The following is a 21,554-nucleotide window of genomic DNA, read 5'->3' as shown; positions in this document are numbered from 1 at the left end:
CTTTAAATGATACAATAAACAAGATGGACTTAATTGATATTTATAGGACATTCCATCCAAAAACAACAGAATACACTTTCTTCTCAAGCGCTCATGGAACATTCTCCAGGATAGATCATATCTTGGGTCACAAATCAAGCCTCAGCAAATTTAAGAAAACTGAAATCGTATCAAGTATCTTTTCTGACCACAACGCTATGAGACTAGATATCATTTACAGGAAAAAATCTGTAAGAAATACAAACACATGGAGGCTAAACAATACACTACTTAATAACCAAGAGATTGCTGAAGAAATCAAAGAGGAAATCAAAAAATACCTAGAAAAAAATGACAGTGAAAACACAGTGACCCAAAACCTATGGAATGCAGCAAAAGCATCTCTAAGAGGGAAGTTTATAGCAATAGAATCCTACCTCAAGAAACAAGAAACATCTCAAGTAAACAACCTAAACTTACATCTAAAGCAATGAGAGAAAGAAGAACAAAACCCCCAAAGTGAGCAGAAGGAAAGAAACCATAAAGATCAGATCAGAAATAAATGAAAAAGAAATGAAGGAAACAATAGCAAAGATCAATAAAACTAAAAGCTGGGTCTTTGAGAAGATAAACAAAATTGATAAACCATTAGCCAGACTCATCAAAAAAAAAAAAGGGAGAAGATTCAAATCAATAGAATCAGAAATGAAAAAGGAGAAGTAACAACTGACACTACAGAAATACAAAGGATCATGAGAGATTACTACAAGCAACTCTATGCCAATAAAATGGACAACCTGGAAGAAATGGACAAGTTCTTAGAAATGCACAACCTTGTGAGACTGAACCAGGAAGAAACAGAAAATATAAACAGACAAATCACAAGCACTGAAATTGAAACTGTGATTAAAAATCTTCCAACAAACAAAAGCCCAGGACCAGATGGCTTCACAGGCGAATTCTATCAAACATTAAGAGAAGAGCTAACATCTATCCTTCTCAAACTCTTCCAAAATATAGCAGAGGGAGGAACACTCCCAAACTCATTCTACGAGGCCACTATCACCCGATACCAAAACCAGACAAAGATGTCACAAAGAAAGTAAACTACAGGCTAATACCACTGATGAACATAGATGCAAAAATCCTCAATGAAATACTAGGAAACAGAATCCAACAGCATATTAAAAGGATCATATACCATGATCAAGTGGGGTTTATCCCAGGAATGCAAGGATTCTTCAATATATGCAAATCAATCAATGTGATACACCATATTAACAAATTAAAGGAGAAAAACCATATGATCATCTCAATAGATGCAGAGAAAGTGTTCAACAAGATTAAACACCCATTTATGTTAAAAACCCTCCAGAAAGTCAGTATAGAGGGAACTTTCCTCAACATAATAAAGGCCATATATGACAAACCCACAGCCAACATCATCCTCAATGGTGAAAAACTGAAACCATTTCCACTACCATCAGGAAAAAGACAAGATTGCCCACTCTCACCACTATTATTCAACATAGTTTTGGAAGTTTTAGCCACAGCAATCAGAAAAGAAAAAGGAATTCAAATCAGAAAAGAAGAAGTAAAGCTGTCACTGTTTGCAGATGACATGATACTATACATAGAGAATCCTAAAGATGCTACCAGAAAACTACTAGAGCTAATCAATGAATATGGTAAAGTATCAGGATACAAAATTAATGCAAAGAAATCTCGTGCATTCCTATACACTAATGATGAAAAATCTGAAAGAGAAATTAAGGAAACATTCCCATTTACCACTGCAACAAAAAGAATAAAATACATAGGAACAAACCTACCTAAGGAGACAAAAGCCCTGTATGCAGAAAAGTATAAGACATTGATGAAAGAAATGAAAGAAGATACAGTTGGAAAGATATACCATGTTCTTAGATTGGAAGAACCGACACTGTGAAAATGACTATACTACCCAAAGCAATCTACAGATTCAATGTAATCCCTATCAAACTACCAATGGCATGTTTCACAGAACTAGAACAAAAAATTTCGCAATTTGTATGGAAACACAAAAGACCCCAAAGAGCCAAAGCAATATAGAGAAACAAAAACGGAGCTTGGAGGAATCAGGTTCCCTGACTTCAGACTATACTACAAAGCTACAGTAATCAAGACAGTATGATACTGGCACAAAAACAGAAATACAGATCAATGGAACAGGATAGAAAGCCCAGAGATAAGCCCACTCAATATGGTCACCTTATCTTTGATAAAGGAGGCAAGAATATACAATGGAGAAAAGACAGTCTCTTCAATAAGTGGTCCTGGGAAAACTGGACAGCTACATGTAAAAGAATGAAATTAGAACACTCCCTAACACCATATAAAAAAATTAACTCAAAATGGATTAAAGACCTAAATGTAAGGCCAGACACTATAAAACTCTTAGAGGAAAATATAGGCAGAACACTCTATGACATAAATCACAGCAAGATCCTTTTTGACCCACCTCCTAGAGAAATGCAAGTAAAAACAAAAATAAACAAAATGGGATCTAATGAAACTTAAAAGCTTTTGCACAGCAAAGGAAACCATAAACAAGACGAAATAACAACCCTCAGAATGGGAGAAAATATTTGCAAATGAAGTAACTGACAGAGGATTAATCTCCAAAATATACAAGCAGCAGATGCAGCCTAATATCAAAAAAACAAACAACCCAATCCATAAATGGGCAGAAGACCTAAATAGACAGTTCTCCAAAGAAGATATACAGATTGCCAGCAAACACATGAAAGGATGCTCAACATCACTAATCATTAGAGAAATGCAAATCAAAACTACAATGAGGTATCACCTCACACCAGTCAGAATGGCCATCATCAAAAAATCTACAAACAAAAAATGCTGGAGAGGGTGTGGACAAAAGGGAACCCTCTTGCACTGTTGGTGGGAATGTAAATTGATGTAAATTGATGTAAAATGTAAATTGATACAGCCACTATGGAGAACAGTATGGAAGTTCCTTAAAAAACTAAAAGTACAACTACCATATGACCCAGTCATCCCACTACTGGGCATATGCCCTGAGAAAACCATAATTCAAAAAGAGTCATGTACCACAATGTTCATCACAGCTCTATTTACAATAGCCAGGACATGGAAGCAACCTAAGTGTCCATCGACAGATGAATGGATAAAGAAGATGTGGTACATACATGGAATGGAATGGAATGGAATATTACTCAGCCATAAAAAGAAACAAAATTGAGTTATTTGTAGTGAGGTGGATGGACCTAGAGTCTGTCATACAGAGTGAAGTAAGTCAGAAAGAGTAAAACAAATACCATATACTAACACATCTATACAGAATCTAAAAAAGAAAATAGTTCTGAAGAATCTAGGGGCAGGACAGGAATAAAGATGCAGACGTAGAGAATGGACTTGAGGACACAGGGAGGAGGAAGGCTAAGCTGGAAAGAAGTGAGAGAGTGGCATGGACATACACACACTTCCAAATGTAAAATCGATAGCTAGTGGGAAGCAGCCACATAGCACAGGGAGATTATCTCGGTGCTTTCTGTCCACCTAGAGGGGTGGAATAGGGAGGGTGGGAGGGAGACACAAGAGGGAAGAGATATGGAAACATATGTATATGTTTAGCTGATTCACTTTTGTTATACAGCAGAAACTAACACACCTCTGTAAAGCAATTATACTCCAATAAAGATGTTAAAAAAAAAAAAAAAAGAACCAGGTGCATTGACTGGAGTAGTAGCACTGACCACCAGAGACCTGCAGTCTCCATGCCAGTTGAGGAGACAGGTACCCTCTTATTTTCCCACAAGAGAAGCCAGAACATTGAACAGAAAGGAAGAGAAGAGTATGATGACTGAAGACACAGCCATGTCACACTCCCAAAATAACATTTAGAGACACAGCTCTGGGAGGGAGAGTTTTGATTCGGACATGAGGTTGCATTTTTTGAGCGAATAGGATTGAGTCTTTAATACTGGAATGAGACTCTTCTAATAACTAGAAGCAGCTGAAGAGCTGTATCTCTGGTCCAGAGGTTGATGAGGTGACAGCTACTGCCTTCTGGAAAGAAGTGGAGGTCAACCTAGCACAGCCAAAGGGCAGGTACTAGAAAAAGTTACTTTGACATCCCAATAGCTGAGATGCTGTGACGTCCACCTCACACCACTAGGATGATTAGAATCCAAAAGTCAGATCAGAGCAAGTGTTGGCAAGAATTTAGGAAAATCAGAACCTTTGTTCAGTTCTGGGGGGAATGTAAAATGGTGGAGCCATTTTGGAAATCAGGGTGGCAGTTTGTCAAAAAATTAAACATAGCGTTATCACTTGACCTGGAAATTCCACTCCTAGGTAAATTATACCCAAGAGAATGAAAACATGTCCACATAAAAACTTGAATGCAAATGTTTATAGCAGCATTATTCATAACAACTAAAAAGTGGAAAAACCCCAACTGATATTTAACTGATATTTGTGATATATCCATACAATGGAATATTATTCAGCCATAAAAAGGAGTGAAATACGGATGCTACAACGTGGGTGGATCTTGAAAACATCATGCTAAGTGAAAGAAGCCAGTCACAAAAAACCACATACAATTCCACTTATATGAAATGTCCAGAATAGGTAAATACATAGAGGTAGAAAGCAGAATAGTAGTTCCTTAGGGCTGGGAGGGTTGGAAGGTAATGACTACAAGGTGTACCGTTTCTTTACGGGGTGATGAAAATGTTCTAAAATCAATTGTGGTAATGGTTGCACAACTCTGTGAATATACTACTTCCCTGGTGGCACAGTGGATAAGACTCCATGCTCCCAATGCAGGAGGCCTGGGTTCGATCCCTGGTCAGGAAACTAGATCCCACATGCATTCCACAGCTAAGAGTTCACGTGTCACAACTAAGGAGCTGGCAAGCCGCAACTAAGGAGCCTGTGAGCCACAACTAAGAGCCGGTGCAACCAAATAAATAAATAAATATTTTAAAAAATAAAAATCATTTACTTGTACTCTTTAAATGGGTACATTATATGGTACGTAAATTACATCTCAGTAAAGCGGTTACCAAAAAACAAACCAAAAATGGTGACATAATGGAAGACAAGCACCAGACAAAAACAGAGAAGGAGGTTGGGCAGATGGACGGACCTGGCCTGGAGCAGTGGTGCTCACACTGAGACGGCCCTGGAGTCCACTCCAGGGAGGGTAGGCCTGACCTGGGCACCCTGAGCTGGCCCCAGCTGGCCCCCATGTAGAGTGTCCTGACCACCGTGAGAGCACAGTCCCAGAGGTCTGCCCACAGGGTTGGGGGACCTGACTTGGGGGCCTAGAGGCTAGAGACTGTGAGACGAGGCAGCTGAGCTCTAGACAGTGGGGTGTCCTTACCTCAGCTCTGTTCTCTACATCCCTCCACTCAGGGTGCAACACGGACCCGCACGATCCAGCTCGTTAGACATGCAGAATCGCAGGTGGCACCCCAAAACTACCGACCCAGGATCTGCATTTTATTACACCGTGGAAATCACAATGCCTCCTTCAGAAGGAATTTGTGAGGATCCTTATTAACAGTGATTGCAGCCATTACCTGACGCTATGTACTAGATACTAGGATAATAGAGAGAGATGGCTCATTTAGTGCCTGCACATTGCAGGCGCTCCACATGAGGTAGCTATCCTTTAAAAGAGCCTGACCTGGGGGAGGGAAGAGCCTGAACACTGGCATCACACAGGCTGGCTCCTCATCCTGACTCTGCCCCTCTCTGACACTGAGATCTGGGCAAGGTACTTAACCCATCTGCGCCTCAACTCGCTGATCTGGAAACTAGGCTCACCCCAGGAAGCGTGCGCAGTGGCGCTCCGCGCCGAGAGGCAAGCAGGAGTCCAGCAGACGTGCGATGTTGCCTCCGCTCCCTACAACCAGATCTCACGGGACTTCATCAGGAAGAGACCCAACCACCCTGAGACCCCCTGACTCTTGTGTCCAGCCCCACCCCTATTGTTCATTCGTGAACCCAGTAAGCAGATTCTTCCTGGGCACCTACTGTGTGCCTGACACGGTGCTGGGAGTGCAGACACTGCAGCAGGGGTCCCTGAGTCCTGAGTCGCGATCTGGCCTTGTAGAGGGAATGAAACAAGGCCTGTTTACCCACCTGCTTCGAGAGCTATGAAAACAAAGCCCATCGTCTCTCAGCAGCCATCTGAAACAATGTTTCAACTCTCGGCCCTAATGGGCTTCCACACTGTGAAAAAGCTCTTTTTCGGGGGAGGCAGGAGACATAAATTAGTATAATAATACAATTAAAATGCATTTTCCTTCCACTTATTTAAATTGCTTTTCTTTGCGTCTTGAGAAGATGCATCCTTCCTTGGAGGTATTTAAGGAGAATCAAAGAGGCTGTTGAGATGAAGCAAGAAATGCCCCACCCGGAAAACACAAATACTGCTACCTTGCAGGGCAGGGAGAGCCGCCCTCCCGGTGATGGCTGTCCGTGACTACAAGAGACTCGGCCCTTTGGGGCTCCACAGAAACCCTCGGACGGAATGTCCCCGGACAGGTCACTGGCCCTCTCCATAAACATCCATTTGTTCATTCATCCAGCAACAATTTTTTTCTGCACCTCCTCCATGCCTGGCACTAGGAATAACCTGAGATGGATAGGACACAGTGCCTACCCTGAAGGGCACTGTCTAGGAGGAAGGAGCCAAGCAGAAAAGAGTAGGACCTGGGGCCACCAGTGCTGTAACAGGCAGATTACGGTGAAGGAGCCCCACCCGTCCTGGGTGGGTCGGGGAGGGGCAGGCAGAGTGGGTCTCCTGTGGGAGAGCTGAGTCCCCAAGGATGAGAAGGAATTAACCAGATGTGGGAGGACAGAAGCGGTCTTCCAGGCAGAGTGACCAGCAGAAACAAAGGCCTGGAATGTGGAAAGCAACCTGCGTGCGGAGCATCAAGCCAGAAGGCAGGGAGCAGAGAAGGGCAAAAGAAGGAGGAACTCAACCACCAGACCAGAAGGGTCTGAGCAGGGCTAAGGCGTGGGGACTTTGTCCTGAGGGCCTTAGGAAACCAAGGTGAGCCCCGAGGTAGCAGAGGTGTAGAACCCAGTAGCCCAGAAGTCACAAGATGAAGCCAGACACCCATCCTGCAAAGGACACAGCAGCGAGTACCATTCCGTCCTCTGGAAAAGCACTGATTTGGATCCCGAGTTATTGGTTTTGTGTCGCCACCTGCTGGCAAGATTTCTTCAATGCAGCTGATTCACCCAAACGTTCCAACAGATCTTTTAAAAACATATTAACAGGCTCAGGGAAATTCCTTGAAGTTAGGAAAGATCAAATTAAAGTAGCACTTATTATAAAAAGAATATTGTTAGAATTTCATTCAAAAACCAGAGAGGAGAGCATCATATGAGAGTCGTGAGTTCAAATCCCAGGTCCCCCCATTTATGATGTGCAAAAATCACTTCACTTCTCTGAGCTTTGTTTTTAATATCCATAAAATGGAAATAATATCTTACTCGCAGTTGTGAGGAGAATAAAAGATATGAATTCTGTAAAGAGAAATATAACGGCAGTTGGAGTTGGGGTGGAGGAAAACCAGCATGTGACCTATAGCTACCACCTCCACTGCCTCTGCTGGAAAGATTGGCTTCCTCCTTTAGGTCCAAGACACGAGGGAACACCCACAGTCCCACAACCGCACCCCAGGCAGGACCACTCCCTGCTCTCTTTTCCTCTTTCCTACAGACTCCAGGAGGTCGGCTGCCCCCTCTGCCCTGTGGCTTCCATCCTCAGCCTTGCTACCTCCTGGAAAAGGATCTCCCTCTTGCCATGCTTCCTGTGAAGCATGCTGACATCTGGCTAACCCCAGGAAAACAGCAAAACAACCAACAGAGGAATGACCAAACTGAAGAAATCTTCAATGTCTTACTCTCTGAGGGGTAACAAGAGAGTCTCTGCATCTCACTGAACTCCAGTGTCCTCCTCTGGGAAAATGGGACAATATGTGGCCATGTGACAGACAACTCACATAAAGTGGCTGGCACAGTCCTGGCAAACAGAAGACCTTCCAGTATGGACGTTACTATTAGAATGATGGTGGATAATCTTACAGTAGAATGGCTTCCAACATCAGATTTAGGGGAGAGGGGGAGATACATGACCATTTTGGTCTTCTCCAACCTACAACTTGACTCCATTATCTTAAGTCATCTTGCAGATGTGGGAGTGTAACCCAAGACAGGGAAGTTTGATAATGACAGGACAAGAGTCCAATGATTGGGACCTTGCCAGGGAGACCATACAGAGATCTATAGCACTGGGGCCTCTGGAGAAAGAGGGCACCAGAGTTTCTGGGATGAGGGGAGAGAGTCCTGAAAGGAAATGTGCAGTGAGAGATGTTTCTGTCAATCAACACCGTTTCCCCCAGCCCCGAAGCTAGAACCTTAATATCAGTACAACTACCATCTACTGTGTCCTACTTAAGACTCTCCCTGTGCTGAGCCTTTCTACTTAATCCATTCACACTAATTTAATGCTCTCAACCACCTTGTGAGGTAGATACTATTACTCCCATTTTACAGATGAGAAACTGGGCTTGGAGATGTTCAGAGCCAGGATTTCAACCCTGCCAAGCTCCAGAGCCTGTGTGCTATCTGCCTTCCTCACCCTGCCACAAAGTCCTGTCCATTCTTTATTCAAAATGTCCCAAGGACTTGTCCCTCCTCTCCATGTTCTGAAGTTCAGGAGCGTGTCATGTCACATTTGTATTTCAGCCTCCTAATTCATGGTTCTACCCACACTCTATCACATTGCTTTCTGCCACCATGGACTCTAGGCCAGTTCTATCCAACAGAACTTCGTGCAACGATGGAATGTTCTAGATGAGCACTGTCTGAAATGCCAGCCACCGGCTACCTGTGGCTACTAAGCATTTGAAGTATGGCAATTGTGACTAATTGAATTTTTATTTTAATTGATTTAAATTTAAGTAGGTATATGTGACCGGTGGCTACCATATTGGGATAGTGCAGTGCTTGGCAATCCAGATGCACCCTATGTAGAGTGGGACTCCACAGTAAATGTGTACTGTGTGACAGTTTAAGCCTGGTAATCCATCAGAACCCCAAATGATGGTTTATGCTCTTTCTCATCCTGGAAAATGTAGAAAGCCACGAGCACCTTGGCATAGGCAATCATTTTTTGACAAGAATATCTGCCTTTGGTTGAATACCTCCAGTGCCCTAGCTCCTCTGTTAGGCACTTGACATGTATTTTTTTCTAAACCTCACAACCCCTGCAAAGTAGGTACTATTACCTTATTCATTCATATAGTCAACTAGCACTTACTGAGCACCTACTATGTGTCGGACACAATGCCACGCACTGAGGACATTGGGATTAATAAGACAGATCCCTTGTAGTTTCGATTTTATAAACCAGGGGGCTGAGGCTCAGTAAAGTTAAGTAACTCACTCTCTGTCGCATCGCTGAAATTGGAGCCTAGGCTGCCCGACTCCACTGCCTCCTGACTCCTCCTCCCAAAAAAACAAAATACCTCCCTCTTCTCTGGGTTAGTCAAACCACATGTGGAGCCTGCAGCCATGTCTTAAGATGGGCGTTGACCAGGACTTCCCTGGTGGTCCAGTGGTTAGGACTCCGCGCTTTCACTGCTGTGGGCCAGGGTTCGATCCCTGGTCGGGGGAACTAAGGTCCCAAAAGCCGCGCGGCAAGGCCAAAAAAAAAAACCGAAGACGGGCATTGACCAACTTGCGTAAAATAGCAACTCAAGAGAAACAGCTGAATGTTCGGGGGACAAAGAATAAAAGAATAGAAAGAGAGAATGAACCACTGCTACACATGACATGGGTGATTCTCAGACATAATGTTTAAAGGAGACCAGAAACAAAACATTACCTAATGTATGATCCCATTTATGTAAAATTTAAGAACAGATGGTGATAGAAGTGAGCAAAGTGGTTACCTTTGGGGTGGGTAACAGAGGAAGAGTACGGGAGAGAGGCTCCTGGGGAGCTAGATGGGTGTCTTCCCTTGGAAACAATTCATCAAGCTCTATACTTAATACTGTGCAGTTCACTGTCTCTATGTTACCATTCAATATAAAAGCTCATGAAAAGAAAAAAAGGCAGTGAAAGTGTTGTCAGACAAATAAAAACAGTGATAATTCATTCCCAATAGATCTTCACAAAAATATTTCCAAACAACGCACTTTAGGAAGAAGGAAAGTTAAATAAATAATAAATAAATAAATATCAAAAAAAAGGGAAAGTGATCCCAGAAGGAAGGTCTGATATGCTGGAAGAAATGGTGAGCAAAGAAATTTAAAAATATATGAGGAAATCTAAACAAGTATCAATTATATAAAAGAATAATAAATAATGTATAATTTGTGGGGTTAACATAATAATACAAAATAGATTTAAAATACCAAACAAAATTAGATGGAAGTGGAATGAAAGTGATTAATGTTAAAATAAGTTTAGGAGGAGAGATAAGTAATTCGTTTTGGGCTTTGTTATAGTAAGTAACAAAGTAAGGAAACCACTCATAACAAGGATCTGTGACTCACACAGTCAACCCTCCCTTTCCATGGATGCAAAATCTACAGATACGAAAGGCCGACTATAGGGACTTGGGTATCCATGGATTTTGTTATCCACATGGGTTCTGGAACCAATCATTTGCAGGTACCAACGGATGACTGTATAACCAAAACTGAGCAAGAGCCAGTTAGCAGAAGGCAGATGCTGCTCAAACCCAGAGGCTGTCTATAAAAGGGGAGACCAGATCCCCTACAAGTCTGCACAACAGGTTGTTAAAAAACAAAATTTAACTCAGTAAATTTGAAGATCTAACTGGCTTTATTAAATGACTCATGAATCAGGCAATGTCTCATCTGGCAAACAGAGAGGTGCTCCAAGGAGTTCCATATAACAGGCTTTTGGGACAAGGAAAAGAAGTCATCAGTAAGGGGGAGAAAAATGAAAGTTAATTGGAGGAAAGTAAAAGTTCAGGTGAGTACGGCTTCTCATTGGCTGAACTGCGGCGTCTTCCATTGGGGCTTGCTGCTGGGCAAGAAAGAAGTCTTCCTTTCTCTTACTGTGGGAGTAAACTAGTTGCACTACCTGCTTGGTAGTGCAAGGTACCACTCTTCCTGTTGGGGTCAGTAACTGAAGTCTTCCTGTTGGGGGTAACTGGTGATGGGCATGATAGGGCACGAGAGCTCCCTCTCCAGGCCTTCCCAGCTCCACGTTTAGTTGAGGTTCCCTTTTATTAATTTTCACAAAGTATAGTAGCATTTCTCCCAATTCTTCCCCCAAAGGGACCTCCAGCCATTTATCAGCGTAGCTGTGCACCGGAGCGAGCAAAATACCCAGACCTTTACAGTATTATTATATACAAGTTGTAAGGTGACACTGAGACCAGGGCCCCAAGATGCCAGGCAGAATGACAGAGATTAGGGCCATTCTCAAAGACTTAAAGATACATACACCCCTTTTAATTAACTGTAATCCCCGCAAAACCAGATGGATAATAGAAGGTGATGGTAGACTACTATAAACTGAAATACAGATAGCCACATTTGCAGCTTCTATGCCAGATACAGTATCTTTATTATTGACAGAACAGATGAACACAGACTCTGGTACTTGGAATGCGTCTACTGATCTGGCCCCATCAGGAAGGATGATCAAATCACTTGCCATTCACCTGGAATGGACAGCAGTGCACATTTACAGTCTTGCTCTTGGGCTGTATTAACTCCCCTGCTCAATATAACCTGAAGGAATCTTGATCATCCTGACATTCCAAGATTGGTCCACTAGATTGATGATTTCACATTACTTGGACATGGAGACGAGGAAGTGACAAGTACTCTGAAGATCCTGGAAATAAGCATTTATGCCAGGGAGTGGCAAATAAACCCTAACAAAGGTTGGGAGGTCTACCTATCTAGTGATGTTTTTTGGAGTCCGTGGTCTAGAGCATGCCAAACATGCTCTCCAAAATAAAGGACAAGTTACTGCACTTGGTGCCACCTGCCTCTAAGATCAAGAAACACAACGCGGGCCTCCCTGGTGGCGCAGTGGTTAAGAGTCCGCCTGCCGATGCAGGGGATACGGGTTCGTGCCCCGGTCTGGGAGGATCCCATGTGCCGCGGAGCGGCTGGGCCCGTGAGCCATGGCCGCTGGGCCTGCGCATCCGGAGCCTGTGCTCCGCAACGGGAGAGGCCACAACAGTGAGAGGCCCACATACCGCAAAAAGAAAAAAAAAAAAAAAAAAAAAAAAGAAACACAACGCTTGTTTTGGGTTTTGGAAATAGCATATAGTGCACTTGGGAATACTGCCTGAACACCTTGCAGGTAACATGGAAGACTGCCAGTTCTGAGTGGGGCCGGAGCAAGAGGGAGATTTGCAGTGGACTCAGACTGTAATACAAGCAGCCCTAATGCTCGGGAATATGGTCTGGCAGGTCCAGTGATGCTAGAGGCATCTGTGGTAGTTAAGGACACTCTATGGAGTCTCTGGCAAGACCCTGGATGAGAGTTGCAGCCCAGACCCCTAAGGTTCTGGAGGAGGGCCATTCAAAAGACAGCTTCTGGCTCAGTACTGAACCCTGGGGGAAACTGAAGGTCTGACCATAGAACATCATAAACTGGGGCAGTTGTCAGACCCACCAAATCATAAGCTGAGACAGGCAAAATTGCAATCTGTCACACAATGAAAATAATACATTTGGGATGAGGCTCAAGCAGGTATGGAGGAAATAAGAAAACTGTATGAATAGGTGGTCCGGGTCCAACATACCCTGCATCTCTTGTCCTGATGCCTTACCATCAACCCACATCAGTGGCCCCTGGGGATCTCTCTACAACCAGCTGACAGAGGAAGAAAAAAATAAAAGGTCTGATAGTAGTTGGGTCAGCAAAATATGTTGGTGTAAACTAAAAATGGGCTGCTGCTACAGAGAATGGCCCTGAAAAAGAGTGGTGAGGAAAAAGCCTCCCAGTGGGCAGTGTTTAAAGTAAATCAGTCATCCACTTTGTGTGGGGGAAGTGATGGCCTGAAGTAATGATACACACAGACTTCCAGGTAATGGCAAATGGTTCGTCTGCTTGGTCAAGGGCTTGGAAGGATCAAGATTGGAAGACTGGAAACAGGGATGTCTGAGGATGGACGAAGCATGTGGATGGAGTATGGAATGGGCACACAGTGTGTGGATCTTTCTGCCCCAGGTCAATGCTCTCCAGAAAGTGTGAGTGGCAGAAGAAGAAGCACTGAGTAAGCAGGTGGATAGGATGACTCATCCAGTGAATGCCAGTGAGCCTGAGCCATCTCACTCTTGCAAAAAGTTTCATGAATGAATGGATTAGTCATGGTAGCTTGACATGATGGGCTGCCTCTCACCAAGGCTGATCTAGCTACCACTGCTGCTGAATGCCTGACCATCAGCAGTACAGAGCAATGCTGCGCCCCCAATATGGTACAATCTCTCAAGGACATAAGCAGCCATTTGGTGTCAAGTTCATTATCTTAGATCTCTTCTACCCTGGAGGAGGCAACAATTCATCTTTAGTAGAAAAGATACATATTCCAATTATGGGTTGGCCTTAAGTGGGCCAGCACCATTATCTGAAAGCCACAGATTGTCTGCTTCTGGGGCAACCAAACCTAAGGCAGTCAACAAATCAAAAAGTTGGTTCTTTGAAAAGTCTAATAAAAAACACAAAATTCTGGCAATATTGGACCAGTAAAGGAGAAAGAACAAATAAACAATATTGCAAATTAAAAAGAAGACAAATCTATGGATGGTGATGAGATTTGAAAGGACTAAGATAAATAACTGGAGGAGAAGAAAGAACTCTTCCTTAAAGAGAATGCCAACCAATAAATAAAGAAGGAATGAAGGTGCTAGAAAAGTTACTGTTTTGCAACCATCATCATAATGATTGATGCAGGCAAGAATCAATAATGGATGCTAAAACTCATGTGTGAAAGTTTGATGAGGAACAGGATAGTTCCATCATTTCAAAGTACCTCCCACAAATTACTTTTTTTTTTTTTTTTTTTTTTTTTTAGTGGTACGTGGGCCTCTCACTGTCGTGGCCTCTCCCGTTGCGGAGCACAGGCTCCGGACGTGCAGGCTCAGTGGCCATGGCTCACGGGCCCAGCTGCTCCACAGCATGTGGGATCTTCCCGGACTGGAGCACGAACCTGTGTCTCCTGAATTGGCAGGTGGACTCTCAACCACTGCGCCACCAGGGAAGCCCCACAAATTACTTATTTAATACAGAAAGTAACATAGTAACTTTACAGTGGAGAAAACTGTTGGACATCACCTTAACCAAGTGATCAAAGTTGACATAAGAAATCATCATCAACTGACTTGTGACGATGACTTATGCACTGAGAAGCAAACAATATTTTGTAGTGCTCCTACAAAGAAATGCATAACTCAAATCTAACCATGAGGAACATGAGACAAGTTCAACATGAGAGACTTCTACAGAACAACCATCCTGTCCTCTCCAAAATGTAAATGTCACAAAGGACCAAGGAGGGACTTCCCTGGTGGTCCAGTGGATAAGGCTCCGTGCTCCCAATGCAGCAGGCCCGGTTCCATCCTGGGTCAGGGAACTAGATCCCGCGTACGCAACTAAAAGCCTGCCTGCCGCGACTAAGACCTGACGCAGCCAAGTAAATAAATAAATATTTAAAATATAAAGGGAAAAAAAAAAGGACCAAGGAATCTCTGAGGAACTCTTCAAGATTGAAGGAAATCTAAGAGCAATGACAAATACATGTAACCTTAAATTGGGTCATGAACCAGAAAAAAATAATGCTAGGGAGGAAAAAATATTTTCCTCTCTACCCTCCTAGGTTCTTGGCTAAGACCCTCTGTAGTAAGAGACAGATTAAAAGGCAAAAACAGAAGTTTAATAACATGTGTACCTCCTGTATACATGGGAGACATCCAGGAAAACTGAGTAACCCCCCAGAGAAATGGCCTAAGCCACCACCTTAAATCTCTAGCTACAGACAAAAGAAGATATTGGGGCAGGGGAGGGGAGAGGCTAGATGTGGGGGTGACCAGGAAAAGCACAGTAGACAAGAATAAAGTTGTTATACAGATTTACATCGTTGCTTTCTCCATTGTAAATTTACTGAGATTTAGAGTCACCCTTCTTTTCCTGGTAAAGACAGGGAGATGCCCTTACAAATCGAGATTTCCCTTATCACTGTAAATGTCTCTTACAAAAGGGTAACTTCTACTCAGTTTTCAGAGCTTTCCTATGTATGCTGTTTCTTAAAAATAATCAGCTTAAAATGATCTTTATGCGAAAAAGGTGTATTTGGGGGTGACAGACTCTGTACCCCTTCACTATAGAAGACATTATTGGGACAACTAGCATAAGCGGAATATGAACTGTATATTAGATAATGCCAGATTGTCTAACAGTTCGCTAAATATTAAATTTCCTGAATTCATTAAGTTCCCTGTAGTTATTTAAGAGAGTACCCTTATTCTTAGAAAATAAATACTGAAGTACTAACATACAAAGAGGCATGATTATCTGCAACTTAGTCTCAAATGATTCAGGAGAAAAAAAGAAAAAATAGAGAGAGTGTGTTAAAGAGAAAACCACAGGACTAAAATGGCATCACTTGTGCTAAAGCTCATGATACCAAATCTAGATTTAATACCTGACCTAACTGTGGTTTTGACCTTCCCCAAGGATGTCATCTTAATCCGCCAGTCTGGGATTTTTTTCTGGTCAGCACCAATGAGGTAATCTGTCCTGTGTTACCCCTCTAGCCCTCCAAAGGAAGTAGAGGTAAAATGTATGACAGACCCTTGCCCTTCCCCACAAAGAAGGTGACCTGGCCTGAAACAATCCTCTGTTTTCTTTTGTTAATAGCCTCACTGCCCTTCCCTCCTTCTACTTGTAAAAACCTTCTATTCTGTACAGCCCCTCAGAGTGCCCTTCCGTTTACTAGATGGGATGCTGCCCAGTTCACAAACCACTGAATAAAGTCAATTAGATCTTCAAAATTACTCAGTTGAATTTTGCTTTTTAACACAGGGGCGGGGGGATGATATAGCAAATATGGCAAAATATTAACAGTGGGAAAATCTAAGTAAAGAATATAGTTCTTCAGTGTATTTCTTACAATGTTTCTGTAAGTTTGAACTTATTTCAAAATAAAAATTTAAACTTTAAGAATAAAGGAATAAGGAAGTATTGTGAACAATATTATACCAGAAAATTTTTATATATAAATAAATGAATTTCCAGAAAAATCTAACCTGATAAAACTGACTCAGCTGAAAATTTAAATAGATTTATAATCATTAAAGAAACTCAGGCAGTAGTTTAAAATTTTCTCCACAGTTAAACACCAGCCAGACTAGATGGATTTACAGGTGAGTTCCACCAAACTTTCAAGGAACAAATATTTCAAACTCCCATTTTTATTCTTTGAAGCTATTGTAACCTTGACATCAAAAGCATACATTGATGAAACACAAAAGACCATGAATAGCCAAAGCAATCCTGAGAAAGAAAAACGGAGCTGGAGGAATCAGGCTCCCTGGCTTCAGACTATACTAGAAAGCTACAGTCATCAAAACAATATGGTGGGGCTTCCCCGGTGGCGCAGTGGTTGGGAGTCTGCCTGCCGATGCAGGGGACGTGGGTTCACGCCCCGATCTGGGAGGACCCCACATGCCACGGAGCGGCTGGGCCCGTGAGCCATGGCTGCTGGGCCTGTGCATCCGGAGCCTGTGCTCCACAACGGGAGAGACCACAACAGTGAGAGGTCCAGATACTACAAAAAAAAAAAAAAAAAATCTAGATCAATGGAACAGGATAAAAAGTCCAGAGATAAACCTATGCACTTATGATCACCTAATCTATGACAAAGGAAGCAAGAATATACAATGGAGAAAAGACAGCCTCTTCAATAAGTGGTGCTGGGAAAACTGGACAGCTACACGTAAAAGAATGAAAGTAGAACGCTGCCTAACACCATACAGAAAAATAAACTCAAAATAGATTAAAGACCTAAATGTAAAGCTGGATACTATAAAACTTTTAGAGGAAAACATGGAAAGAACACTCTCTGACATAAATCGCAGCAAATCTTTTTCTATCCACCTCCTAGAATAATGAAAATAAAAGCAAAAATAAACAAATAGGACCTAATTAAACTTAAAAGCTTTTGCACAGCAAAGGAAACATAAACAAAATGAAAAGAAAACCCTCAGAATGGGAGAAAATATTTGCAAAGGAAGCAACGGACAAGGGATTAATCTCCAAAATATACAAATAGCTCATGCAGCTCAATATGAAAATAACAAACAATCCAATCAAAAAATGGGTAGAAGAGCTGGAAGGGGTGGGGCCGCCGACCGAGGCCCCGGGAGGCCTGGGGACACCGGTGGCGTGGCGGAGGCCCGCGTGTGGGGTGCGGAAATGAGGCTTCGGCCCCAGGCCTGGCTCCAGGCTGCAAGCTGGCACCGCTGCCCTGCTCGCTGGACGAGGCCACCAGGACCCAGGCCACCAGGACCCAGGCCACCAGGACCCAGGCCACCAGGAGCTCACTGTCCTCCGTTTTGGAAAGTCCTGGACTAGATGACCTAATGACAGGTTCTGCAGAAGTCAAACCATCTTCCAGTCCGGGGCAACAAGGGCCCCAGGGACGGAGGCTGCACAGGAGCCCCCGGCATCCCGTCCACTGTCTGAGCGACGCTGGAACAGCCTCCGCTCCTCTCTGAGCCCCACGCACTCAGCTCCACTACAGGGTGAGCTAGGCGTGAGGACCACATTTCTCAGGTTTTCCCCCAGGAGGGCTGTCCCCCAGGAACGGGGTCTCAGAGCTCGTGCAGGTGCAGCCGCCCTGGAGGGTCCACGTCCCGAGGGAAAGTCTGCTGAGGCATTTTTATGCCTTCCTCCATCCCTTTCCTCCTAAGAGGCCCAGCCAGCGGAGATGTTCTAAACTGGGCAGATGTAACTGGAACCCCTGGGCTATGACACACGCTTCTTTAAAAGGATTTCCCCAAGAAGCTGCCTTTCAGGTGATCCCCCATCACGCCTGCAGTCTCTCTACCCACCTTGAGGACCAGGCTGAAGCGAGGCCCTGGGAGAGGCCCCCAGGAAAGACACGGTGGGTCTTCCGGTCCTGGAAAATGAGGCCTGTTTTTGTTTCCCCTGAGGTCAGTGGTGTCCTCCATCCTTAAGCTCCTGTCACAGTGATGGAATGAAAAACAGATCCAACAAACAACATTTATTACTAGGAAACCACACAGAGATTCAGGCCTCTGCTTTCCCTGTGCTCACCGCCGAGTGTCTGGGTTTTCCTAAAAACCTCCCCCTACCTAGTTTCTCTGTGCATATATCACTGCATTTTGGACACTTGGCTGTTAAAGTTGTCTCCAAGCCTCTTTGGCATTGGATAAAAATATCTGCATAATTAAAAATAAGCCACCAAAAAAAAAAATGGGCAGAAGATACAAATAGACATTTCTCCAAAGAAGACATACAGATGGTTAAAAAGCACATGAAAAGATGCTCAACATCCCTAATTATTAAAACTACAATGAGGTGTCACCTCACACAGGTCAGAATGGCCATCATCAAAAAGTCTACAAACAATAAATGCTGGAGAGGGTGTGGAGGAAAGGGAACCCTCCTACACTATTGGTGGGAATGCCAACTGGTACAGCCGCTATGGAAAACAGTATGGAGGTTCCTTAAAAAACTAAAAATAGAGCTACCGTATGATCCAGCAATCCCACTCCTGGGCATATATCTGGAGGAAACCATAAGTGGAAAAGATACTTGCACCCCAATGTTCATTGAAGGACTATTCACAGTAGCCAGGACATGGAAGCAACCTAAATGTCCATCAACAGAGGAATGGATAAAGAAGATGTAGTACATATATACAATGGAATATTACTCAGCCATAAAAAAGAACAAAATAATGCCATTTGCAGCAACATGGATGGACCTAGAGATTCTCATATAAATGAAGTAAGTCAGACAAAGACAAATATCATATGATATCACTTATATGTGGAATCTAAAAAAAGGCTACAAATGAACTTATCTACAAAACCAAAATAGAGTTACAGATGTAGAAAATAAACTTATGGTTACTGGGGGGTAAGGGGGATGTAGGGATAAATTGGAAGATTGGGACTGACATATACACACTACTATATATAAAATAGATAACTAATAAGGACCTACTGTATAGCACAGGGAACTCTACTCAATACTCTGTAATGGCCTATAAGGGAAAAAAATCTAAAAAAGAGTGTATATATGTATTTGTATAACAGATTCACTTTGCTGTATACCTGAAACTAACCAACACTGTAAATCAGTTATATCCCAATTCAAATTTTTTTTAAAAAAAAGCATACATTGATAAAATAATCAAGGTTAACATAGATAAAAAATCATAAATAAAATATGGGCAAACTGAACCCAGCAACCCATGAAAAATATATTCATTACCAAGTTGAGTTTATCCTAGGAATTCAAAGTACGCTTAATGTTAGAAAAGGCATTAATGTACTCAATTAAATTAACACATTAAAGAAAAAAATACAATTTACATATTCAAAACTGAATAAGCAATTCCTATATAATCAAGGATCTGGCTGGTCACTGTCTCCCATTCCTGGGAGTCAGCCTCTAAACCCTGAGAATTTCCTGAGTGCTAGGAATGTCTTTGTTATTCATGATGGCTCTTCAGACCACCCCAGAGCTTATGCTAACATGACTCATGGTGGCGTAGGGGAGCAAACTTTGTTGCCCCAAAATGTGTCTCTTGGGCATGAGGATTAATTTGGCTGATTGTTTTTAAAAAACAGAAGACTCAGGAAGTTTGTCTTGTTACCACCCTTTTAACTGCCTAAAGGAATTTAGATAAAGGGCCTGTTCCCGGAATAGAGCTATCGCCAGAAATATTTACAAAGAATATGGGCTAGCTGTGATGGGGGAGACCCAGCAAGGCCCAGAGATCAGAGTCCACTCTGTGTCCCATTGTCTCTGCATGGCTCAGCAAACATTTGTTTACCAAACATTTGCTTTTCCATATCCATGTGAATTCCCTTTCTCCCCTTTGAGGTCCCAAACTACTACCCCTAACATCCTCTTTTGTCTTTAGCTGAAGATGGTATTTAAGGTGAGGGCTTTGGTGAGTTACTCTGTTTACTTGAGTCTCTCTCATGTATACCTGTTACTAAACTTTTGTTTGATTTTCTCCTGTTAATCCACCTCATTGTCAATTTAATTCTTACACAAGTCAGAAGACCCTAGAAGGGTAGAGGAAAATGTTTTCCTCCCTGACAGTGGGCCACTAGGTAGTTTATCAAGGAAATGACTCAGTATGGGGGCTGGCTACCCAGAAAGAACAATCATGTGATTAGAGGGTTGAGGCTTTGTACCAGGTGATAGCAACCAGATCTCCAGGGAGGGGGGACTAGAGATTGAATTCAATCATGTGGCTAAGGATTCAATTAATCATGCCTACATAATGAAATCCCAATAAAAAACCAATAAAATGTATTGATACCTCAAGTGAGCATCCCTGGTTGACAACACTCTATGCATATCAGTACACATCAGTGTACTGGGAGGGTGACTTGTCCTGATGCCACAGGCAGAGGACACAGCAAGCTTCCCACTGGGGACCCTCCCAGACCTCACCCTATGCATCTCTTCTTTTGACTGGTTTTGACTTGTATCCCTTTTGCGATAATAAAACTGTAATTGTAACTATAGAACTTTCCTGAGCTTTGTGAGTCACTAGCAAATTATCAAACCTGTTTGGGTCGTGAGAACCCCCAAATCTATAGCCAGTTATTCAGAAGTGAGGGATCCCTGGAAACCCCCTAGCTTTGGCTGGTGTCTGAAGTGAGGCTCGTCTGTGGAGCACTGTGCTCTTAACCCATGAAGTCTGGCCTAACTCTTGGTGGTTGGTGTCAAAAGTCATTGCAGCAAAGAACAGATAAACCAAAACCTAATAATAAATGGCCATATAAAAGGGGAGGAAGAGAACAGATAGAAGCTAGAGTTCTCTGAATGTCCTTTGTATTATGGTATTAAAAGGAAGAAAACAGGACTAAAATAGGGTTGCTTATGCTAAGCTCCATGTCACCAAACAAAGACTTAACTTAAGAGTTTGACTCTACCAGAAATAGCGTCTTAAACCAGTCAATCAGAAATTGCCTATTCAGCACTGATTAGGTAATCTGCCTGACAGACCCCTGTCATACCCTAAAGGAAAGTAAACTTGCAATAACCAACCCACTTTTTTGACTAGTGTAACTTCCTTGTTCCTGCTCCCTTCTGCCTATAAAAGTCTTTCATTTTGTACAGCTTCTTGGAGCTCCTTTCTATCTGCTAGATGGGATGCTGCCTGATTCATGAATCACTGAATAAAGCCTATAACATTTTCAAAATTTACTCAGTTGGATTTTCTTTTTTAACAATGGTTTGACTTTGGAATCATATAA

Source organism: Mesoplodon densirostris, chromosome 5, assembly GCF_025265405.1.
Source record: "Mesoplodon densirostris isolate mMesDen1 chromosome 5, mMesDen1 primary haplotype, whole genome shotgun sequence".
Classification (NCBI taxonomy): Eukaryota; Metazoa; Chordata; class Mammalia; order Artiodactyla; family Ziphiidae; genus Mesoplodon; species Mesoplodon densirostris.
Note: the sequence above shows the minus strand (reverse complement) of the source record.